The sequence below is a fragment of the Cervus elaphus genome, chromosome 14, assembly GCF_910594005.1.
Source record: "Cervus elaphus chromosome 14, mCerEla1.1, whole genome shotgun sequence".
Taxonomy (NCBI): Eukaryota; Metazoa; Chordata; class Mammalia; order Artiodactyla; family Cervidae; genus Cervus; species Cervus elaphus.
The window spans coordinates 79,185,213-79,211,022 of record NC_057828.1 but is presented as its reverse complement, the minus strand read 5'-3'; the positions used below and the strand labels follow the sequence as shown (position 1 = coordinate 79,211,022).

The following is a 25,810-nucleotide window of genomic DNA, read 5'->3' as shown; positions in this document are numbered from 1 at the left end:
GATCCATGGCTTGGTGTCTGACATTAACTTGGAGAAATTCTGTCACTATTGTTTCGAATATTTATTCTGTTCCTTTCACTCTTTTCCTTCTGGTACCTTATACCTTTTGTAGTTGTTCTACAGACCTGGATTTTTTTTTTTTTTTTTTTAGGCTTTATTTTCTTTGCTTCTCAGTTTTTAAGGATTCTTTTTCTATATGCTTAGGGCTTCCCCTGTGGTTCAGACTGGTAAAGAATCTGCCTGCAATGCAGGACACCTGGGTTCGAATCCTAGGTTGGGAAGATCCCCCTGGAGAAGGGAAAGGCTACTCACTCCCGTATTCCGGTCTGGAGAACTCCATGGAATGCATAGTCCATGGGGTCGCAAAGAGTCGGACATGACTGAGCAACTTGCACTTTCACTGTATCCTCTAGCTCAAAGATTGTTTCCTCAGCCATGTCTAGTCTACTTAATAAGCCATCAGAGGCAGTCTTCATTTCTTTTTCAGTGTTTTCACGTCCAGCACTTCCTTTTGTTTCTTTCTGTAGCCCTCCAGGCCCCTGTGTCCGTGGGGGTTGGGGTGGGCTTGAGTTGTTTTCCCCTTCTCCCGCAGGAAGGGTAGAGCTTTGCTGGAGCCGAGGGTTTCGCTTCCCCGAGCAGTCAGGCTCTGGTTAATTGGTTTCTCCTGCGGGCAGCCTTGTTAACGCAGAGCATTCTGGGAAGTTTCAAAATGGCTCCTTCCCCCTCCTCAGCCGGAGCCAGAGGAACTTTGTCTTTGATGATATGGGAGTCAGATTGCCGCCTGGAAGTAAACCTCACAGTCTCTCAGGGACTGCCCTACCGCAGCCCCCCGACGACTGGGGCCCCCTGGAGTTTCTAACTCTCAGGGTTGTCCTCCTGAGCCCCCCGCATCGCCTCAGTTACATCTCGGCTGTTCCCGCCCAGGCCCTGGATCCCACAGTATTATCCACCCCGGAGCCTCTACTCAGGTAACCTGATTCTCTTGTTTTTGCGTTTCTACCTCTCCCGAGTTTTCCTGTCTTCACCTCGCCTCTAGATCCAACAGTTGTTGATTTTCAGTCTGTTTAGCTTTCTGTTGTGTTAGGATGGAATGGCGTCTTCTAAGTTCCTTACCTGTAGAACCAGAAAACAGTTTCCCCTACGTTTTTGTTTTGTTTTCTTGATTTATGGTATTATATACTTCATGTGTGCGATTTTGTTTTGACTTCTGTATGCACTGCAGTGTACCTACTACCAAAGGTTTAGTTTCTATCGGTTCATATCATTAAGCCCCTTTACCACCCTACCTTTTTTTTTTTTTTTTTCCAACCTACCTTTAACGAGTCGTTTTCTCAGTTTTGAGAAGTATTTTATGAATGGAGGATATAAACCCTTTGTGATAAAATTACAATTTCTCTTCCGGTTTATCATAGGTAATTTAACTTTTGCCCTTATTTAATAGTATTTGTTTTATATGGTCAAATTATCTCTTCAATGGTTGTTGGATTTTAAAGCATGGTTAGAAAATTTTTTTTCAATCAATTTTAAGTTGAATTGTTTTCTTCTAGAATTTGTGTGGTTGATATTATTTTGCACTCACACCTGCGGTCCAGTTGGAGTTTTTTCTGTTGTAGTGTGTGAAGATCACATCCAGTTGTAGGTTGGTTGGTAGTTTGTGACTTCTGATCTTCTTAATGATTTCTATTTTACTAATCTCTTGCTTTGAATATTTGTCCCTTTGGCCCTTTATGGTTTATTTTGTTGGTTTTTTGGTCTTTTACCATTGTTTTGAGGTGCTTTTTTGTTAATAAATAATTATTATAAATATAAGTATTTCATTCTTTTTCTGAGCACTGCTTTAACAGTGTTCCAGTGGATTCAGAAAATGGTTTCATTGTCATTATTTTCGAGAAACTCTGTCTTCATTTTGTGTTTTTCCCTTTGACTCAAGAGTTCTTTAATATCACATAAAAAATTGTAAGTAGATGAGACTTTAAAATTTTGTTATTAGTTTATGGTTTATTGTATATGGTCAAAGTATGCTGTTTGTACCATTTATTTTAACATTTTAAAAGTAACTCTTTATGAATTTATTAATTTTTGTGTGTGGAATTATATGTAGTCAATTTTTATGAATGCTACATGTTCACATGAAAAAACAGTCTCCACTGTCAAAGTACTAGGTTACAGTATTTACATGTAATATATGACCTGTTGATTTTGATTTTTAGGTCTTCTGTGTTTTTACTGACTTTTCCTGTAAATCTGTCTTGGACTGAGAGGTGTATTAATATTTAAAATCACTTATAACTAGCATGTGACTTCATTTCTCCCTTCCCTGCAATTGCTTCTGTACTCAGTTGCTGTTGTAGTTGAGGTATTTACATATTGTGAGTTGCAGTCTTCAGTCTTATAATGTGTTATTTAAAACGTTTATGTATATTTTCTCCGTCTAGTAATAGAACAGTCCCTGCTTTTTTATAAAGTATGTTTCCATGTTACGTCTTTGTCCTCCTGAGATGGCATATCCATTATACTGAAAGGGAACTCAGGCTGCCTTGAGACAAGAGAGAGTCAGGCTCCAGAGCAGACCGTGAGAAGTGAGGTGTGGTGAACCCATGTCTTGTGCCCATGTGGGATGTACCTATGAGAGCGCCTCCCCCAAGGTGACATTTCTTTCTAGTTCAGCCAGTGTAGTCACAGGTTGTATTATTTTCATGTCTAATGGTAATGTTTGATTTCATGTTCTAACCAGACTACACAATTTCAGGACAGAAAGTCTCATTTTCTTGCAGAAGAGAAAAACATTGGAAAGGTGAAGGGGAGAGAAAAATACTACAACTGAAACTAGCAGTTATTTTCTTTTTAAATTTAATACATACGGTCTTTGGAGGACACTTTGATTATTTTCTCTGGATTTGGAAGGGAGATATAAATGAACTCTTGTAAACAGTAGTAATGCATTTGCCCACTAGCCAGCAAGAGAGTCTGTTTTTGCTCCTGGAGTTTCTCTTTGCAATGATGAATCTAGGATTATTTTCATTAAAAAATATTTCTGCCTGTTCTTGTCCTTCAGCATTTTGAATGAGCATCATAATGAAAGCAAGTGTCCAGTGGTTTGTTGATGACTTAATTTTAATGGGCCTTTATGTAGAATATAATATGTTGGCGCCTTTAAAGAGCAACTGATAAATGAGAATTTCATGTTTATGTTTCATGCAAAACTCTAAGTTCTTACTCTGTATCTCATGGGGAGGGAGGACAAACGAGGGGTTTACTATTTTTGCAAAAATATTTGAAAACATCTGTCAGATTTTATGTTAATCAGTTGTAATAAACTTATTTTTAAAGTAAAAAATCTTTTTATTCACCAGTTTTATATATTTGCTTGCAACCAGTTAGATTTGAGAACAAATATACTATCATGGTGGTTAGCATAGACAAATTATTCAAAAATATATATTTTTCTTTTTTTAGTGGAAGTGAAATACAATGACAAAAATCATAGATTGGGCAATATTGATGAGGCATGTGGAAGGACTTCTCTCTTTTTCACTGTGAGGTACCTTGGGAACTGGATTGGGTCAAAAGAGCAGAATGAGTATCCTTCATTGACTTGATTATTTTTATTTTTTAACATTTTTTTTGTGCTGTAATCAAATAGCATTTTCATTAGTTTACTAGGGCTGCCATGACATCACAGACTTTGTCGCTTAAACAGCAGCTGCTTTCTCCAAGTTCTGTGAGCTGAAAGTCCAAGGTCGAGGTATTTATTGTTAGGTCTGCTTTCTCTTGAGCCTCTGTCACTGGTCTGCAGATGGTGTAGGCTTGCTGTGTCCTCAAATGGTGTTTTCTTTGTGTGCAGTTGTCCTGGTATCTCCCCCTTTCTTCTTGACAGGACACACCTTATACAGGGTTTTGACTTGCTTGTCTCTGGAAGGTCTACTTATTTCTGTAGAAAATACAGTGCAGTAAGAAACTCTAAGCTGCTTCTTAATGCAAAGCTTAAGAACCCCCTGGAGCAGCATGTTGATTTATGGAAGAAGAGGAAAGTTATTAAAAACCTCTAAGGTTCCATGAATAGCTCATTTACCTGCTTTGCTTAAATGCTGGTCTAGAATTAGTTCTTGACTAGAGAGCTGCTTATTTTGCAATTAGCAAAGAAGTCAGATTTTTCTGGTAATTTTGCTAATGCATTCATCCATTAACTCAATGTCAGTAGTCTCCTTAAATGTGGTGCGATGTCTGGTACCCGCAATAACTAATTTTTCCCCATGACACAATTGACAAGGTGTTAAAGGCACCAGAAGCTTTATGGAAACACGTGTGTACCCTCTTGAGAAAACCATGAATGCGCTACAGTATACACATGATTCCATAATAATTAGGTTCAAGAGACAACTCCCCAGGGGTGAAATACATACCCCATTTATTGAGTGATTTCTCTATCTGTCATTATGCTAAGTGCTTCATGTGTGTTAACAATAGTGCATTAATTCTCACATAACTCTGTAAGTCAGATATTATTGTAACTGTATTTATATCAGGTCGTGAGGCTCAGACTAGTTGATTAACTGGTTCAAAGTAACATGGTAATGATGAAGCTAGAATTCACACATTGATTCTAGATTATGTGCTCTTTTTTTTATTGAAGTTTAGTTGATTTGCAATGTTGTCTTTAGGTGTATGGCAAAGTGATTCAGATATATGTATGTGTATATATATACACACATACATGCATATGCTCTTTTTATTTTTGTTTTTAATGAAAAATTTAGGTATGAAAGATGACAAAATTAATATAATGCTCATATAATCACAAAGTAGCTTAAGACATAATTGGAGTTCTCTTTGTTCTTGTTCCATTGCTAATCACACTGTTCCTTTTTTTGTTTAGAGGTAGCCACTGTCTGAATTTTGTGATAACCTTTCCCATATATTTATTTTCTTAAATGCATACCATTATGTTTCTAAACAATATATCCTATTGCTTTAAGGTAAATATGTAAAAACATTATTTCAGTTAGAAATTTGTATAAGCACTGTATTTGTGCCAAGTCGCTTTGGTCATGTTCAACTCTTTGTGACCCCATGGACTGTATCCTGCCAGGCTCCTCTGTCCATGGCATTCTCCAGGCAAGAACACTGGAGTGCATTGCCATACCCTCCTCCAGGGGATCTTCCCAATCCAGGGATTGTACTCACATCTTTATGACTCCTGCATTGGCAGGTGGGCTCTTTACCACTAGTCCCACCTGGGAAGCCCAAATACTGTATCAATCTGGAATTTGCTCCGTTATTTTTGTGAGGTTTCTCTCTGTTCATACAGGAATTGCTTTTCATTATTTAAAATTATATATTATAGTCTGCTGCCAGACCGTGGTATAAGCTATCTTCTGTTTAGTAGGCATTGTTATTGAGCCCATTTATATTATTGGAGAAGGCAATGGCACCCCACTCTAGTATTCTTGCCTGGAAAATCCCATGGATGGAGGAGCCTGGTAGGCTGCAGTTCATGGGGTCGCAAAGAGTCGGACACGACTGAGAGACTTCACTTTCACTTTTCACTTGCATGCATTGTAGAAGGAAATGGCAACCCACTCCAGTGTTCTTGCGTGGGGAATCCCAGGGACGGGGGAGCCTCGTGGGCTGCGGTCTATGGGGTCGCACAGAGTCAGACACGACTGAAGCGATTTAGCAGCAGCAGCATGAGATATTATTGGAAGCATTTATGTGCTAGTTTTCTTTGTACATATCTTAAAGTTTCCCAGGAGTAGAATGGTAAGTGGTAAGGTGTGCATCTTCAAGTTTAAGAGACAATCATCCCTCAATATTGAAGAGGATTAGTTCTGGAAGCCCCTGTGGATACCAAAATCTGTGGATGCTCAAGTCCAGTATTGAAAACGGCATAGTACAGTCAGTCCTCTATCTGTGGATCCCCCGTCTGTGGACAGGAAGGGCAGTTAGGTCCAGATGAATTTTCAAAGCACTTTTATTGCTGTGTATTCACACTAGTTAGTATTCCTGTTGTTCTGTAATGTACCTTTGTGTTGTCAAACTTCTTTTTACATTGCTTTTTGTAAATCTGACTGTGTGAAGTGATTCCTCAGTGTAGTATTTCTTCGCGCTTCTCCTAGTCGCCGGTTGGGCATCTTTTCACATGTAGATGTCCTTTGTCTCCTTTCTCTGTGAACTGCCCTGTCATATGCTGTGTTCCTTTTCTGAATGAGAACTCATTTTAAGTTATTTATCTTTTTTTCCTATTGATTTGTAGAAGTTGTTTACTTGTCCTGACTATTAATTATATGTATTCAAAATGTGTTTTTCAAGATGGGCTTATTTCTTCAATTGGAGTTTGATGTCTTTTGATGAACAGACTTTTAAAATATCAATGCCTGCCAAATTAATCTTTTTTTCTATGAGTCATTTTTGTTTTTTAAAAATAATTTCTTTTCTTTAGAATCAAAAGGAGATATTTTTATGTTACTTTTAAAAAATTAACTTTGCTTTTCACATCTAGTTCTTTTAATATTTTTGAAATTTATCTGTGCATAAGGTAAGACACTGAAGTCTAATTTTTATGCAACAACAATTGTCCTGGTACTACTTATTGATTATTTCATCCTTTTCAACATCGATTTGCAGTGTCAGAGCTATTGTGTGTCAACGTACATATATACATGAATATATTTCTGAACTTTTCTTCTGTTTATTTAATCATTCATGAGCCATTACCACTGTAATAGCATCTTAATTGTTCTAGTTTTATAATGAAATGTGGTATCTGCAAGGGCTAAACCCCTAACATTTTCTTTTTCAGGAATATCTTGACTGTTGACTCTCATTCTTACATGTGTATTTTATTTTTAAAAAATTATCAGAGTATAATTGATTTACAGTGTTTGTTTAGGTGTACAGCAAAGTGATTCAGGTGTGCAATACATATATTCATTCTTTTTCAGATTCTTTTCCAACACAGGTTATTACAGAATACTGAGTAGAGTTTCCTGTGCTATACAGCAGGTCCTCGTTGGTTATCTATCTTTTATATATAAGTGACAGTCACTCAGTCATGTCTAAGCCTTCATGTCCAATTCCTTGTGACCCTATGGACTGTAGCCTGCCAGGTTCCTCTGTCCTTGGAATTCTCCAGGCAAGAATACTGGAGTGGGTAGCCATTCCCTTCTTCAAGGGATCTTCCTGACCCAGGGATTGAACCTTGGTCACCCACATTGCAAGCAGGTTCTTTATCATCTGAGCCACTAGGGACGCTTTGTTTTCTTTTTAAAAGACTTGTTTCTTTTCTGACTTCTCTTGTTTTTTACTGAGTATTTTATATGATTCCATTTTATCTTCTTATACAATATCAATTACACTTCTTTTAAAATTATTTAGGGTTGTCCAAAAGTTTACAATATACATTCTTAAGTTTTCTATGTCCACCTTCAAACAGCACTCTCACTTCATGTTTAGTTCAGCTAACTTAAAATATACCTAGTTTCTCCTTTTATTTCTTGTGCTATTGCTCTTTTATTTCATTACCTAATACTATAATGACCCATTATGTTATCACCATTAGTTTAAACACATATCTATCAGACCAATCTAGAATAGAAACTTATTAGAATCAATTGTACCTTTATTCCTCCTCTGAAGCTCTTCCTCTCTTTATGTAGACGGAAGTTACTAACCTATATTACTCTTTTGTTTTGCATTTCTGTGATAATTGGTGCTGTTGAGCATCTTTTCATGTTCTTCTTGGCCATCTGTTTGTCTTCTTTGGAGAAATGTCTGTTTAGCTCTTCTGCCCGTTTTTGATTGGGTGTTTGTTTTTCTGACAGAGTGCCTCATGAGCTGTTAGTATAGTGTGGAGACTGATCCCTGGTTGGTGGCTTCATTTGCAAATTATATATTTTAAAGTCAGCTTGCAGAATTTCATAAACTCTCATTGAGAGTCTGCATTATAATTTTAACTAATTTTGAGATAAATTGTATTTAAATATATTGCATTTTCTATCTATTAATATGAACATACTACATCACTCATTTTGCTTATGTTCTTTAATAAAGTGTTTAAATGAAGATTTATAGTTATTCTTTAAGCTATAGTATATCATAGATGTTTCCTATGTGCCATATAATTGTATATTATATTAGTATTGCATTTATTTGAATTGTAGATAGCCTGTGAGCAAGTTAACAATATTGTATGTTCCAGTCTATGAACACGGTATATCTTGCCACTTGTTTAGGGTCTATTAAAAAGAAAATTTTATTGTATAGGAATGCAACTTATTTTTATATAAAATAAGTTTTACTGTATAATTTGCATATAAACAGAGCTTCTATAAACATTTGCATGCAGATTATTGTGTGAACCTAAGGTTTCAAATTAGTTGGATGTGATAGCTGGATTGTGTAAGATCATGATTAGCTATATTTAATGGTGCATATTTCCCCCTAACCTCTGATTCACTGCATTCAATACAAATTTAATTTAGCTTGTATTTTCATTTAGTTCAAAATGTTTTTAAGTTCTTTTGAGTTTTTCTCAGTGTTATTTAAAAGTGTGTTGTATAATCTATAAATATTTGGGAATTTTACAGCATCTTTCTGTTATTGATTATTCAGTTCAGTTCAGTCGCTCAGTTGTGTCTGACTCTTTGCAATCCCATGAATCACAGCACGCCAGGCCTCCCTGTCCATCACCAACTCCTGGAATTTACTCAAACTCATGTCCATCGAGTCGGTGATGCCATCCAGCCATCTCATCCTCTGTCGTCCCCTTCTCCTCCTGCCCCCAATCCCTCCCAGCATCAGGGTCTTTTCCAATGAGTCAACTCTTCGCATGAGGTGGCCAAAGGTTTGGAGTTTCAGCTTCAGCATCAGTTCTTCCAATGAACAGCCAGGACTGATCTCCTTTAGGATGGACTGGTTGGATCTCCTTGCAGTCCAAGGGACTCTCAAGAGTCTTCTCCAACACCACAGTTCAAAAGCATCAATTCCTCAGCGCTCAGCTTTCTTCACAGTCCAACTGTCACATCCATACATGACCACTGGAAAAACCATAGCCTTGACTAAACGGACCTTTGTTGGCAAAGTAATGTCTCTGCTTTTAAATATGCTATCTAGGTTGGTCATAACTTTCCTTCCAAGAGTAAGTGTCTTTTAATTTCATATTTAATTTTATTCTGGTCTGAGAACATATTTTCTATGATTTTTATTCTTTTAAATCTGTTATGCTTTATTGACAAGGGTTATGGTCTGTCATGGAATGTTCTGTGTAAGCGTGAAAAATGTATACTCTGCTGTTCTTGGACTGAGACTCTGTAAAGGAAATTTAGATCAAATTGATTAATAATATTGATCAGGTTTTTGTATGTCCTCACTGATGTCTGACTGCTTGAGCTGTCAGCACTGATAGGTGCTGAGGTTGCCAACTATGTTAGTGGGCTGGTTTATTTTTTTCCTTTCAGGTTTTTCCTAATGTATTTGGGCACTATGTTTTTAGGGACATGTTTAGCATTTTGATTTCTTGAAGAATTAACTCCTGTATCATGATGTAATGACCCTCTTTATTCAAAATAATGTTTCCTGTGCTAAATCTTGTCTTAAATTAGGTAGAGTGGCTCCTGGTTTCTTTGAGTAGTATTAGTACAGTGTATCTTTCTCCATCCCTTTAACTTGTTGCAGTTATATTTAAATGGTTACTTGTAGACAAAATTTAGTTGTCTTTTTGAAGTTTGTTTATTTTAAATTAAACGTTAATTGCTCTACAGTATTACTGGTTTCTGCCATACATCAGTGTGAATCAGCCATAAGTATGCGTATGCCCCTTCCCTCTTGAACCTTCCTCCCCCCACCCCACCCCTCTAGGTTGTCACAGAGCCCCAGTTGGAGCTCCCTGAGTCATAGAGAAAATTGCCACTGGGTCTTTTTTTTTTAATCCATTCTGAAAGTCTGTCTTTTAGATTATTCACATTTAAAGTAATTATTGACATAGTTGAGTTAATACCCACCTTGCTTGTAACTCTTTCTATTCATTGCCCTTATTCTTTGTTTTGGACAGTCATGTCCGACTCCTTGTGACCGTATGGACTGTAACCTGCCAGGTTCCTCTGTCCTTGGAATTCTCCAGGCAAGAATACTGGAGTGGGTAGCTATTCCCTTTTTCAAGGGATCTTCCTGACCCAGGAATTGAACTTTGGTCTCCCACATTGCAGGCAGATTCTTTACCATCTAAGCCTCAAGGGAAGCATTTTTTTAAAAAGACTTTTTTTCTTTTCTGACTTCTCTTGTTTTTACTTAGTATTTTCTATGATTCCATTTTATCTCCTTATACAATATCAATTACACTTCTTTTAAAATTATTTAGGGGTTGTCCAAAAGTTTACAGTATTCTTAAGTATTCTAAGTCCACCTTCAAACAGCACCCTATCACTTCATATATAGTTCAGCTAACAAAATATTCCCAATTTCTCCTTTTATTTCTTGTGCTATTGCTCTTTTATTTCATTACCTAATACTATTATGACCCATTATAGTATTATTTTATTATCACTATTAGTTTAAACAAATATCTATCAGATCAATCTAGAATAGAAATTTATTAGAATCAATTTTATCTTTATTTATTCCTCCTCAGAAGCTCTTCCTTTCTTTATGTATACGAAAGTTTCTAACCTATATTATTCTTCGACCTAATGAGCTTCTTGTAATATTTCTTGAAGGGAATATCTGATGGCGGTGAATTCACCTAGTTTTTGTTTGAGAAAGTCTCTATTTCTCCTCATACTTGAAGAGAGTTTATAGGTTGAGGAAATCTAGAAGTAATTTCTAGATATAGAATTCTAGACTTATGTTTGTTCTCTTTGAACTTTTAAAAATTTATTTTGCTTTATTCTTGCTTGAGTGGTTCTGGCAAGAAATCTGCTGTGATTCTTATCTGTTTTCTACTATAGATTAAATGTCTTTTTTCTCTCCTTTGTTTTCTTTAGAACATTTTTTTTTTTTTTTTTTTACTTTCTGAACATTTAATCTGATATATCTAGGTGTAACGATTTGGTATTTATCCTGCTCATTGTTCTCTAAGCTTCTTAGATCTGTGGTTTTTGTATCTATTATTAATTTTAGAAAGTTATTGATCACTATTATGTCAAGTATTTCTTCTACCCCTTTCTCTCGTCTTCTTCCATTTTCTTTATTTTCAATTTGTTGTTGTTCAGTTGCTAAGTCATGTCCAACTCTTTGTGACCCCATGGACTGCAGCATGCCAGGCTCCTCTGTCCTCTACTATCTCCCAGAATTTGCTCAAATTCATGTCTGTTGAGTCGGTGATGCCATCCAACCATCTCATTCTCTGCCACCCCCTTCTCCTTTTGGCTTCAATCTTTCCAAGCATCAGGATCTTTTCCAATGAGTGGGCTCTTCGCATCAGGTGGCCAAAGTATTGGAGTTTCAGTATCAGTCCTTCCATTGAATATTTAGGGTTAATTTTCTTTAGGATTGACTGGTTGGATCTCCTTGCTGTCCAAGTGACTCTCAAGAGTCTTCTCCAGCACCACAGTTCAAAAGCATCAAGCCTTCAGCACTTAGCTTTCTGTATGTTCCAACTCTCATATTCATGCATGACTACTGGAAAAACCATAGCTTTCAATTACATGCACATGGTAACTTGATATTATTTCACATTAATACATTAAAAAAAAATCCCTTCTTTATATTAGTTTGGGATTTTCTCTCTCTTTTTTTTTTTTTTGATAGTTGCATCAGCTAGCTTTTACTGCATAACAAACTATCCTAAATCTTAGTGAATTAAAACAACACAAATTTATTGTTTTTCATGATTCTACAAGTCAGCTGAGTAGTTTTTGCTCAGCTGATTTCAGCTGGTCTCAACTTAGCCAGGCTTGCTCACACTGCTACAGCCAGCTGGTAAGTTGCTTGGATGGGAGGAGAGAGGCTGGCTGGTCTGGGATAGTTGTATCTGGGATGAATTGATGTTTTCCCTGGAAGTTCTTACTTCTCTCCAGTGGGCTAGTGTGAGTGTGTATTTTCATGTTAGTTCATGCATGTACTTATGGCAACTACAGAGGAGTTGGAGAGGGAGAGGGAGGGAAAAACCGGGAAGTAAGGAGGAGGAGCAGGAAGAGAAGGGAAACAAGAGGAAGAAGAAGAAGAAACACCTACGTCCTCTTAAAGGCTGTGCTTTTGTGAAATTTATTATTGTCTCATGACCTAAAAAAGTTATATGGCAAATCCAGAATAAGTGTGGGAGGGCACTGCTAAACTATGGATTTAGGGAGGTGTGAAAAATTAGAGGCCATCAGTCAATCTACCATGCAATCAATCTACCAAAGTACTTATCCTTCAATTTTATTACTTGTGACATATGTATGTATATGTTGACAGTGAAGCTAGTCATTTTTCCTGCTATCCTAATGAGCAATGTTAATATTTTTAAACTTTTCCCATTTCTTGTGTGTATTTTTGTTTTTCGTTTTAATATCTTTATTTAGGTCCCATTTTAGTTGTTATTTTATATAGTCAACATTTTCTTCATCTTAGCCACTTTTATTTGTTCATTTGTTCCATTCCTTCTTGTTTCTTATTTATTTTTTCTTGAATAATTTTCAGTTTTCTGAAGTACTTCTTTACAACTTATTGTAGGGGAGCTCTGTTGGAGGTGGATCTTCAGAAATGTTAGTTGAATAAATGGTGTTTATTTTGTTTGTTCCTGAAGATGTTTCGCTGGTCCTCTGGATTATATTTTATTTTTAAAAATTGGCAATGGCACCCCACTCCAGTACTTTTGCCTGGAAAATCCCATGGACAGAGGAGCCTGGTAGGCTGCAGTCCATGGGGTCGCTAAGGGTTGGACACAACTGAACGACTTCACTTTCACTTTTCACTTTCATGCATTAGAGAAGGAAATGGCAACCCACTCCAGTGTTCTTGCCTGGAGAATCCCAGGGACGGGGGAGCCTGGTGGGCTGCCGTCTACAGGGTCGCACAGGGTTGCAGTGACTTAGCAGCAGCTGTTGATTGAATTATCATCTTTCTAGTAATATGTCTTTTCTTTCTGACTGCTTTAAAAATCTTTTTTTGTTGTTTTTTTTGGAATTCTGCAGTATCCAGTATCACTCTGATTGTTTTGGGGTGGATTTTTTATTTTTCCTGCTTGTGTTTTATAGCAATTTCTTGAATCTGACTTCTCAGCTGTATGCTTTTTTAATATAGCCTGTCTCCCAGTTTATTCTATTCTATACCTCTGTTATTGCAGTTAGACATAACATTTTTTTTCTCTTATGTTTTTTAGCTTCTTATTTATATTTTACACATTTTTGTCTCTGCAGTTTCTGGGTTAGATTGACTGGCATTCATTACTTCTCAGCTGTAATGCAATCTACTGTGTAATCTCCCACTCAATTTTTAATTTCAGTGATTATATATTTTTTTCCTTTAGGGTTTTCCCCCCCTGAACCTGGATGGGGTTCTAAATAATAACTTAAGGCTTTTGTGTTTTTGAATTGATCTTTGTTTAAAGAAAATGCTTAAAATATATCTATTTTATTTTTTGCAGCTGATTATCCATGATCTAAAATCATTGGAAGTAAAAATCTGTTGTTTTCTTCTTATGTTGATTTAAGGTTTTATTTTTCATAAGACATAGATTTATTGCTTTTGCAATTTTATAAACATTAAATATAATTTTGTACAATATTTCAAGTTATCTTAATAATGTTTTCCCTTAAATATATCTTTTTGTTAACAGATAATTTCATCAACCTTGTTTTGCAGATATTTGAGCCAGACATGTGAACTTTGGCTTTTTCTAGTTAGAAAAATTTCTCTTTCAAATCCAGTTCAGTATTTTTTGGTCTTCTCACCATTTTGTGGCAAACAGTGTTGAAAGATAAATAATCCTTTGGGCCAGACATCATGTGGTTGGGAAGTTCTGTCTGGTGTAGATATCATTTAAATCACACCCTGCTCAGTTTGATGATACTGATTGTATTTTGAGTTTTAATCATTAGAGGCAGAAAAACAGCAACAGAGCACCAAAATGAATAAATTGTAATGCAAATGAATCTATTTATAGAGCACATATCCATAAACACAAATACAAGCATTTATAACCTGATACATACACATCATGTGTGTGTCGACATACCTACATAGATGTATTGTTTAACCAAGTACAGGAAAGTCATGTAATTTTAATTTTTAAAAGTTATAGGTTAAAATGCCAGGAAGTAATCTTTATCTCTCCACTTGTACACCAAACCCACTTCTTCATATTTCCAAAACAAAATACATTACCTGTGGACTTTTCATTCAATTTTAGTTGCTATACAATATTCAAGATTCCATAGTACTTCATTACTGGTAAGCTCTGTGTATGTAAAATATCTCATACGCTGAATTGCTAACAGAGTGTAGAATAAACTCTGTTGGGTAGTTTCAACTAGGGAGAACATGGAATAAATTTTGAGGTAAGTGTTGGGTTGGCCAGAAATTTTGTTTTTTTTCCTGAAACCCTAATGAACTTTTTGGCCAATGCAATATAACGCGAGACAGGCTCTGGAATTAAGGAATGAGATATACTTTTAAAAATTGCTCCAAGGAAATGATAGTAAGGAAGATAAGGAATATAACAAATTCCTGAGCTTTTCATGAGGACCAGTATTTTCAGTATGTGATAAACATTCGTTACAGTTTTCTTTGGGCTATTGCTTAGGCTATATTCTATTTAGATCATTTGTCTAGAGTAAGTTTTCAGGAAATTTGATGTTGATTACTGGTTTTCTTTTTCTTTGCTGCACAAACAATAATAAATCAGGGATAACAGAAATCTAAAAATAAAAAGGTAAACACAGTTTTTCTTCTCTTGTTCATATGCATGTACAATTTTGCATAATTACAGTACTTTCTGATTTTTCCTTTTGAATTTCTGTGTCTCTGCATTTCTCTTATTGTTCATTGATGTCCTCATTTTTAGTGGCTTCATCACATTTTACCTTTGTGATGTAGACTTGTTTACTTAACTCTGTCAGTGGTGAACATTTACATTGCTAGGCTTCATTTGTAAGAAGCACTTCTGTTTGTCCACAGGGCATCCATTCCCCTCTTTTTCCTTTCTAACAGGACTCAGTTTTGTAACGATTCTCACACATCTCCTGTGGGGCTCACGGAGGACGTGTCCATCCCTAACCTCAGGGTGAGACAGATTTAATGAAGCTAGTTGGCACCTGGCATTCCTTTGGTGAATGCTAAGGGAGACCAGATGTCACTGGTCTTGGTTGGCTTAGGGCGATGCCACCAGACAGAGGGACTTGCATCCCCTGTGTCTCTTATGGATTGTGTGATGTGAGGAATGATATTTAATCACTCTTGAGTCTCATTTCCTTCATCTGTAAGTTAATAATTCTAATAGCACCGGCAACCACGGTTATTTGAAGAATAAATAGGTGAGTATGCCTTAAGTTCTAAACTTATTTGTAAATGCTTAGCATAGCATGGGCACATGGCAAGTATTCTGTGTCACTTATATTTTTCAGAGTTCTATCACTTGTAAAGTCTCACGTTTTCAGAAAATGGCTCAAGATAGGATTCCTTCTATACTGAGCACACGTTGCGTTTGTGTGTATGTTTAGGTGCAGAAATTGGAGACCTTCATCTGTTACAGTTTTATAACTAGGGCCCTTATTTAATCCATATGACAAATAAAATCCAAAGAAGTAAAGAAAATGTACTCAAGTCTAACTTTTAATGACTGCTTTTCGTGTGTTCCCCCAGTCAAATGCTTTTAACATTTGCACAGATAACACCATGGCACTTTCTTGTTTGTCTGTCCATCTAATCATCAAAATCTCATTTTAAAAACTCCTACTCTGGGCCAGGAATAGTTCTAGCTTCTGGGGAATTCAGGGAAAAAAAAACAGACTGAAGTTTGCTCTAAATATGGTGAGAAGCCATCGGCTGGCTTTGTTTGGGGGAAGGCAGGATGTAAGTCGTATTTAAGAAGGATCATTACTCTGTGAGCCTGGACTCACAGAGCGAGTGGAGGAAGACGGCGCTCCCAGGGAGGGCAGGTAGGAGATCTGATGAGGGCTGATGGTGGCCTGGCGCAGGGAGGGCAGGTAGGAGATCTGATGAGCGCTGACGGTGGCCTGGCGCAGGGAGGGCAGGTAGGAGATCTGATGAGGGCTGATGGTGGCCTGGCGCAGGGAGGGCAGGTAGGAGATCTGATGAGCGCTGACGGTGGCCTGGCGCAGGGAGGGCAGGTAGGAGATCTGATGAGGGCTGATGGTGGCCTGGCGCAGGGAGGGCAGGTAGGAGATCTGATGAGGGCTGATGGTGGCCTGGCGCAGGGAGGGCAGGTAGGAGATCTGATGAGCGCTGACGGTGGCCTGGCGCAGAACGGTGGTTGCAGAGGAGGTGAGAAGGACAGGGGTCCAGGGTGTAGTCTCTGTTAACATTCTAAACAGCATTTCTAGGAAGGAAGGAGTGAAAATACCCCCACCACATGCTTGTCTCCTGTCTTGTCAGAGACAATCGCTGTCACCAGTTTAGTATGTATGTATCCCCAAACCGTTTTCTACAAATGATCTACACATTTTTACATTTAAAATTTGTCATTGACAAATAATTATTTGTCATTGACAAAGTAATTTACACATTATTGTCTTTTACTAAAAGCTTGTCGTTTATAAATAATTATTTGTCCTTTACAAATAATTTATGTACACATAAAATAAATATTTTTTTGGAATTTCCAATTTTTTTCTTATTTTATGCTGACTTCTTTCCTGGAACTGAATTATGAATTAATAATGATTTGAAACTCCTCGGAAACAACCTCCCCGGTAATCAGTCTGTGATTAAGACAACAAGCCAGTAAGCCGATGACATTGGCGTAGGTAAGTCTTTTTTTTTTCTCCCCTTTGTGTTAGGAGAGTGCAGTTTCCCAGGGTTTGAATGCCTATTCGACTCTTCATTTCATTCCCTTTCCTTCTTTTTCTCAGTTTTAAACTTCAGGCTGGAAACCAGTAGAGGGCAGTGATAACCCTGTAGATGCAAGAAGTCTCATGGAAAGATACAAACAAAAAGTGGAATAGGGTTTTAAGACAGTGCAGCTACAGAAATGCAGTTTGGGGTTTTGTTTTTGAAAGTCAGAACTATTTATACTACTGGTGGGAGGGACCCTGGGACCCTTCTTGCCTCACTTTTGAGTGTGGGCTTCTAAAAAAGTATTCTAATATACACAACAAGTGATCTTATTAGAGTGAAATGTTTAGCATTTTCTCATATAACTATAAATCATTTTATTTAGTAAAAAATGTTCCCAGACTGAAATCTTTTGAGCTGTATAAATTGGTTAGAAAATTGAAGTAGGCTTGGTTGAGAGTTATTATATTTTTACTTGGTTTATTCTTTAAGATTGTGTGTATATGTGTATCCAGTGTTTTAAAAAGTATTCATAAGGTTATTTCTATACCTGTCATGGGTGTGTAAAATGTCTGTGAATAGCAAGTATAATTTGAAGTCATTATTTGTTCCTGTTGTGAAAAACCCAAACTGATGCAAGTTTTGAATTTGGGTTTGTAACAACATGTAAACAAGCAGAAATATTCTAGAATTAGTGCATACATTTATTCATTTATTGACAGAGGGAATTCAGCCTATCGAATGACTACAGAAACCAACCCTTAAGTAGTCAAACAGGAATGTCAAATGATCAAGTCCTGGAAGAAGAACACATGGTTTTCTCTAAGTCAGAGCCTGTGTATAAGGAGCTCTCAGTGTTATCTCAGCGCTTCTCAGCTATGCAAAGTCTTTCAGGATTTTACTCCTTTACTGCACTAAAATTATTTACCGTCTACATGGCAAATATTTTTGGAAGTTCATATTCAGAGGCTGAGCAGCGGTCTATGTGATGGATATCCCCGTGTGCTGATAGATGTTTCATGGCCAGGAAACAGTCTATATTCTACCCCCGAAGGATGAGGGCTGCCTTCAGAACCATCCATCTCAGTGTCTCCACTGAAGTATCGTGTGGCTTCGAAACAAGAAAAGTAGAGGTTTTCTAAGAAATGTAAGAGAGTTCATTTTCAGGATAGTTTATGCTTTTGTGCATCGAGGAGTCTGCGGAGATGGCTGGCCTTATGTCACAGGGAGCTGTGTCCCCTTTCCCCATGAGTAGCTTTGAGGACTCCAGGCTACATTTTCCGATTCACGACGACAGTGGGACCTCAGGTCCCGTGACGCCTGATTCTGGGTCTTAGTTTCCCATTCTCTGATGATTTAATGAGCCAGACTGCAACAATGCACTGGTTTTTCTTGGCTTACTTCCTTTATAGTAAAACTGGAATAGGATATGGCAGCTCGTGGCTTCCAGCCTCTTGATGGCAGTAACTCCTGCCTGAATGTTTGCAACCTTTAACTGCAATATCCCGAAGTCAGGATTTCCCGTCCTTTGTCGGTTTTCCATCCAAAGAAAACACTCATTTTACTTAGTCCGAAATTATATATGTACATGCATGCGTATATATCTTTTAAATTTATATATATTTGGAAACTAAGTATAAACTAGAATCTGTTTAGTGTTAATAGTTGATAGCATAAATCCCAGGTTAAAAGGAAAATGAGGACACAACGAGCCAACCCAAAAAAAAAATTGGCGTTTGGACCTTTCCATATGTTTCTATGTGATTCATTTTCCTTCTTACATAAATTAACAAATGCTGCTGAGCCAACCGTATTTCTTACCTCGCGACCACAGGACACGGCTAAGGCTCTCGGAATGCATCCAGGCCCTGGGAGTGGGCACGTCTACCACTAAAATGATGTTCTCTGATTAATGTTGTCCATCTGGATTTTCTGTGACTTTTCATAGACACAAAGAATTAGAGAGCTTAAACATGAAACGCAATGAAACGCACACGTTAAGTTTAGGTCCCCTGGCCTCTGCACGCAGCAGCTGCCGCAGGGCCGGGCACTGACATCCGGCCGGGCTGTGGGCTCCTCTTCCGCCGGCGCTAGTCTCCTGGCCCTCCCCTCGTTCTCCTGGGCGCACTGCTCCTTTCCTTTGAGCCCCTGGTTCTCCTCCGCAGCCCCAGACGCGCTGGCAGGATCGCCCTCTGGGATCTCTGTGCTCGATCGAAGGCCCGCGCAGGCCCCGTGAGGTGCCGCCCTCGGTTGAGGAGCCACGGCTGGGCTTGAGGGGAGCGGCTGCTATCCGCTCCGTTCTGCCAGTTCTGCGGCCGCCTGCCGCACCTGCACGGGAGGGTCTCCGTGCTGGGAGAGGAGGCTGCAGCAGGAAGATGATGCCGTTAGGAAACTTTCCACGTCAGGCTTGCCTCTTCTTCTTCTTCTTCTTTAAACACATATTCCTCCGAGAATTTAAGGTGTTTTGAAAGGGATTCATTAAGACCAAAATTTACTGCATCGCTCTTGGATCTGTCACCTTTTGACATCTAACTGAAGTGATTGCAACTGCTGAGGACTTCACGTAACTGCCTTCAAATTGTTGATTTAGTCGACTTTCCTGTATACCCATACACGTAACTCTTTTTAACTCAGAAAAATGAATGTAATTTTTATGGCTTCTAGATGATAAAATTTTCAAGTAAATATTATTACTATGATAATTTTCTTTGCCTCAAATGAAATAGTCTATTTATGAGGACAAGGGCAGGGTTTCCTTTGGGAAAGAATGGAGAATCTTCTCGCGGAAATAGCTAGAACAGAAAAAGCCCCACACCAAGGAGAGCATGAACCTTGGTAGAAAAGTCAATTTTCAAAGGAAAGAATTCAGACTCATGAAATCCAATAGTGTTGGAAGCAGGTGTGGAATCTGGGATCAAGTTAACAGGAATAGGAACAGGAGTCCAGCAAATTGGAAGGTGAAACGAGAGGAAGTCCTGAGGCTCAGCTTCTGGGGTGCTTCCTTCTTTTCCTTTCCGAAGTTTCAGGTGTAAATCCGTGCTGTCGACTTGGTGCCATCACCTGCTTATACACAGAGTGACTCATGCTGGTCAAATAGAGCAGTGACCCTGGGCAGTTCTTGTACACGGTCATCATCTGGCTGGGGCTATTTCCAGCGTGTAAAGACAGCACCAGAGCCCAGCTCAGTAAGAACTGACCACATTGCCACGTTGTCATGACGGAACCCGACATTCTGAAGATTTGTGTTGAGCTAGGTCAGGGCCCTTCGTAGTTTCCACTCTGCCCACTTCTGAAATTACAGGATACCTTTCTTTTCTCTTGTTCCGTTTTATTGAGATATAATTGTTGTACAGCACTTTCAAAGGTATATAGCATAATGACGACTTACGTACATCATGAAGTGATTATCACAATAAGTTTAGTGAACATCCATCTCACAGAGATATAAAATGAAAAAAAAACTTTTCTTATGATGAGGAACCTTAGATTTACTCTTAATAACTTTCATATTCACATACAGCAGTGTTAACTGTATTTGTCATATTGTATATTATATCCCCTGGAGGAGGAAATGGCAACCCACTCAGGTGTTCTTGCCTGGAAAATTCCGTGGACAGAGGAGCCTGGCAGGCTACAGTCCATGGGGTCACAAAGAGTTGGACATGACTGAGTGAGTGAGTGCACACACGCATTTATTTATCTTTTAACTGGAGTTTTGTAGCTTTTGGTTGTCTTTATCCAGTCCCCCCCCCCCCCCCCCCATTATGATCTCTTTTTCTGTGAATTTGTTTTTGAAGTATAATTGACCTATAGCACTAGGTTAGTTCCTGGTACATGACAGTGATTTGATATTTCTGAACGTTATAGAATGATCACTATGGTAAGTGCAGTTACCTTACATCACGATACAAAGATCTTACATTATTATTGACTGTATTCCCCACACTGTACATTTCTTACCTATGACTTTCATTTTGTAACTGGAAGTTTATACCTCTTAATATCCCTCATCTGTTTTTTTCCTTTCCACTCCCCCCTGACAACCACCTATTTGCTCTTGGTATCTATGAGTCTCTTTCAACTTTGTTCATTCATTTGTTTTGTCTTTTAGTTTTCACATAAAAGTGACCTTATACAGTACTTGTTTCTCTGACTTATTCCACTTGGCACAATACCCTCTAGGTCCATCCGTCTTGCCACATTTGGCAAGAGTTCTTTCTGTTTTATGGCTGAGTAACGTTTCATCGGGTATATGTACCACGTCATCTTTATCCGTCTGCTCATGGACACTTAGGTTGCTTCCGTATCTTGGCTATGCTGCGGTGAACATAGGGGTGCATGTGTCTTTTTGAATTAGTGTTTTTCTTTTCATCTAATGTATCCACCAGCAGTGGAATTGCTGGCTCGTATGGTAGTTCTGGTCTTTATCTTTTGAGGAACCTCTGCTGTTTCCATAGCAACTGTGCCAGTGTACAGTCCCACCCACAGTGCAGTTTTAATCTGTGTGTGTCTTTAGCTCTGGACTGAGTATAGGCAGCAAATATATGGGTCTTGTTTTTGTATCCATTCAGCCATTCTGTGTCTTTTGATTGGAGCATTTAGTCCATTTACATTTAATGTAGTTAATAATAGGAATGTACTTATTGCCACTTTGTAAGATGTTTTCAGTTTGGTTTTGTAATTCTTTGTTCCTTTTTCTTTTTTTCTCTTCCCTTGTGATTTGGTGCCTATCTTTAGTGTTATGTTTGAATTTCTTTCTCGTGTGTATGTGTGTGTGTATCTATTATATATTTTTGGCTTGTAGTTACCATGAGGTTTACATATAGCAATGTGTGTGTGTATGTATTTTTTACTCTCCCCACATTTAATGTTTTGCCACCATATTTTACATATTTTTTTGGTTTTGTATAACCCTTAGCTGATTATTGTGGATATGGATGATTTTACTGCTTTTGTTATCTGACCTTCCTATGAGCTTTGTAGGTGGTTGATCTATCACTTTTGTTGCCTTTACTAAAGAGATTTTTCTTTTGTAATTTTTATATTTCTAGTTGTGTTTTTTTCTTTTCCACTTAAAGAAGTTTCTTTAACGTTTCTTGTAGAGTTTGTTTAGTAGTGATGAACTCCTTTGCTTGTCTGTAAAAGTCTTTCTCTCTCCATCAAGTCTAAACAATAGGTTTACCAGGTGGAATAGGTTTTTCTCTTTCAGCACTTTAAATTTATCATGCCACTTCCTTTGCTGTAGAGTTTCCACTCAGTTTACAGTCTCATGGGAGTTCGTTTGTACATAACTGATAGTTTTCCCCTTGCTGCTTTTAATATTCTCTGTTCTCTATTCTCCCCCCCACCACCCCAGTTTGCTGAGCATCTTTGTGATCATTACCTTGAACTCTTTATCAGGTGAATCGATTATCTCCACTTCACTTAGCTCTTCTTCTGGGGTTTTATCTTGTTCCTTCATTTCAAAAATACCACTCTGTTGTCTCATTTTGCCTGTTTTCTCTGTTTTTGTGTCTGTGTATTAGGTAGGTCAGTTACATTTCTTGATTTTGGAGGAGTGACCTTATAGAAGATGTTTTATAGTGTTCAGTAGCACTCTCCCCTCTGGTGACCAGAGCTGACTTCTCTAGGCGTGCCTGCTCTGTGGGCTGCATGGGCCCTTCTGTTGTGGTGGGCTGACCCATGTGGGCCCGCTGGTAGGCATGACTGGCTTCTGGCCTGGTTGCCTACCAGCCCCCATCTAGTGCAGAGACTGTTAACCTTTGATGTTTTAACTTGGCAGAGAGCGGATCATCCGAAGTGAACCAGGTGGGTCTCCTGGGTGCCTCCTGTATTTTTGCCTTCACCCACTCTGAGAAAGAAGCAGTGTTCTGATGCAGATCCAAATCAGATGTCCCGCCATAGTGATGACTCCCCTTCTTGCATGATGGATGCTCTTTGCAGGCAAGTCCAGAGTGCACCAGGGGCAGCCATGATTTGTGGTTCAGGGGACGCATTCCAAGAGTGTGTTCCTTTGGGAACCAGGACTTCTGTCCTGGAGCTCTGGTTGTGAGGAGCATGAAGTCCCTCAATGGGTCATTAGAAGTGATGATGATTGAGGCCACTCCTGTTCTTCTGCTTGATCCCCTGACTCATGTTTCCTTCCTATTAGAAACAGTACCATAGTGAGGTTCTCTAGTGCAGTGTGTATTCCTGCAGAGTATTGCTTCCAATGGAGAAGGAAATGGCAGCCCACTCCAGTCTTCTTTCCTGGGAAATCCCATGGACAGAGGAGCCTGGCGGGCTACAGTCCGTGGGGTCGCAGAGTCAGACACGACTTAGTGACTAGACCATCACCACCACCGTTGCTTCTAAGTTGGCACTTCCATCCCATTTTCAAGACAGTTCCAGTTCCTCTATGAGGGTGGCTGCTTCTGGATGGTGCAGGAAATGATTTGACAAGTTGACCTCCTGCTCTTGAGGAGTCTTGTGCATTTTGTTCACTGTGCAGTGAATCCCCTGTTAGATGCTGTGTTGTACAGGATCTCATGACTGGGGATCGGGGACTCTGTAAACATTCACATAACAGTGCTGGTTGAGGTTCTCTGAGCAGAAAAGGCAAACCATACCCAGAAGAGGTATCTGTCCCTGGGAATGTTAACCACTAGCCCTTTCAGAATGGAAGGGACCCAATGTGGTCAACCAGCCGCCCACAGGAGAGCTGGCCTTCTTAGGCACGTGTGTCTTACTGGGGCTGCTTCCCAAGACCATCTGACCAGCAGTTAGGTCATCTTAGGACCTGGAAGTCTGTGCTGTTGGACCCAGGCACAGCCCACACCCCTCCCAGCATGGCTGTACCAGTCACGTGCCCTTGTTAGTTTCGGGGTTGCCAGTGATGGTGACGGACTAGTATCAATGGGGTGGACTGTATTCGTGGCTCTTCAGTGCCTCTCCCTGGTGTATGATTGCTGGTGGACGTTGGTGTAACACAGAATTCCTCACACTGCGTTTGCATGTGCCACTGCATGTCTTCCTTCTGTGTCTCTGATCGGACAGCCAGACCATTGGCCACTGCCCAGAATCTGCTTATGTGCTAACAACACTGGCCCACTTTTGAAAACTTCCACACAGTGTGGATGACCAGATACAGTGCCTTGTATTCCACCCACTAAGAAGATTTCTCCTCTCCACTCTCCTTTAAGACCACTCATGAGTGTGGGTAGAATGAAGTCTTCCTCTGATTTTGGTTTTTACTTACACATTGGGTTGGCCAGAAAGTTCATTCGAGTTTCTCCATCAGATGCCGCGGGAAAACCCGAGCAACCCTTTTGGCCAAGCGCCATGTGAACAAGGATTGTTTTTCTCCTCCTCGGCTGGCTCGTCCTCTGCAGTCCCCATGTGGTCTTGGGTGTGAGCTGGGGGAGGGGCACTGGTGCAACTCTGGGATGTGGCTTGGTGATCGGACTAAGTGCTCGTGCCCTCCAGCCCTAGTTGGGCTCGATTTCAGAGGCAACATTTCCATCTCACAATGTGCCGACTCTAGTTCCCCTGGATTTTATGACTGTTTGTGCCCAACAGATTTAGGCCAAGATGACTGGGCTTTCACACCCCTGCCTAGCCTGGGCTTCCCAAGGGGTGCTAGTGGTGAAGAACCTGCTTAACCACTGCAGGTAGACATAAGTGATGCGGGTTCAATCCCTGGGTTGGGAAGATCCCCCTTGGAGTAGGAAATGGCACTCCACTCCAGTATTCTTGCCTGGAGAATCCTTTGGACAGAGGAGTCTGGCAGGCTACAGTCCCTGGGATCGCATGGAGTCAGACACAGCTGAGCACACATGCATGAGAGGTGGTTGATTCTCTGGGAGTAATGTTCCTACAGATAGATAACTCTAGTACCATCCTGAGCCTGGCCACAGGAGGTCGGTTGCTTAAGGGAAGTTGTGACCTCAGGTGAGGTAACTGTCTGCTGACTGCTCTCCCAGGAAGAAAGGACATCATGAGCTAAGCTGTTAGAACAGGCAAAGCTGTGGTGGGACAGCATGGCATTTTCTGGTGGCACAGATGTTTACATGTTTTTAGAGCACAGACCGCAGGGCCGAGAGAAGCTGCAGGACTTACGCGTGCAGAGTTAGAGAGCTCGAGATGATGACTGTGACTGAGGTTTCCATGGGGTGCTTTTATTGAGTGATTGTTATATATATGCCTTGTGTTTTATTTATAGTATTCTCATTTATTCCTGAGGTTGCCAAGATATTGTTATTGACAGTTTACTCATCAGGAATAAGGCTCAAAGAGAATAACTAATGCCCAAGATCACACATTGAATGCATGGAAAATCTAGGATTTTTTTGTGCCACTAAACCTTGTTTATATCAAAAAGACATCCATTGACTGAAAGTGTGAGAATTACATGGTCAGATTTTCAACTTAGATAAATTTATGGGGAAAAGTATGGGAATGGGTCGTATGTTAGAGATGGGAAGGTCAGACGAGAGGCTGTTAGAAAAGTCTAGGTGAGAGATGACTGACACTGGCCTGAAGGGTGGTGAGCATGCGGATGGAGAGGAGGAGTTGGAGCTGAGAACATTCGTGAAGTAACACTATCTCAACGTTGAGAGTGACTGAAAGCAGAGGCTTCAGAGGGTAAGGGGTCACTCCAGTTTCTGCTTTAGGGCCATTGTGAACGGAGATGATGAGAACAGGAGCTGTGCTTTTGATGAAACCCTCTGTGTGTATGTGTGTCTCCTCCGCTAGAATGTGGTCAGAGACTATTAACGGCTTGCGAGGTCCAGCAGTTAGCATAGCTGACTCAGCCTGCAGGCCCTGTGTGGACAGGCATGGCCTTTGCTGATAGCAATTTAATCACTACCATCACGGCATGGAATTTTTATTTATTTATTTT

The 25,810-nt window shown here is 39.4% G+C and overlaps 1 long non-coding RNA gene across 1 annotated transcript in view; it reads left to right on the top strand.

Moving 5' to 3' along the window:
• Positions 1-16,008: 16,008 nt before the first annotated feature.
• LOC122707490 overlaps positions 16,009-25,810 on the top strand; it is a 35,630-nt gene continuing 25,828 nt past the window's right edge. The window contains exons 1-3 of the long non-coding RNA XR_006344825.1: positions 16,009-16,073; positions 16,362-16,419; positions 16,856-16,901. This is a non-coding gene — a long non-coding RNA (uncharacterized LOC122707490). The remainder of the gene's footprint in view (positions 16,074-16,361; positions 16,420-16,855; positions 16,902-25,810) is intronic.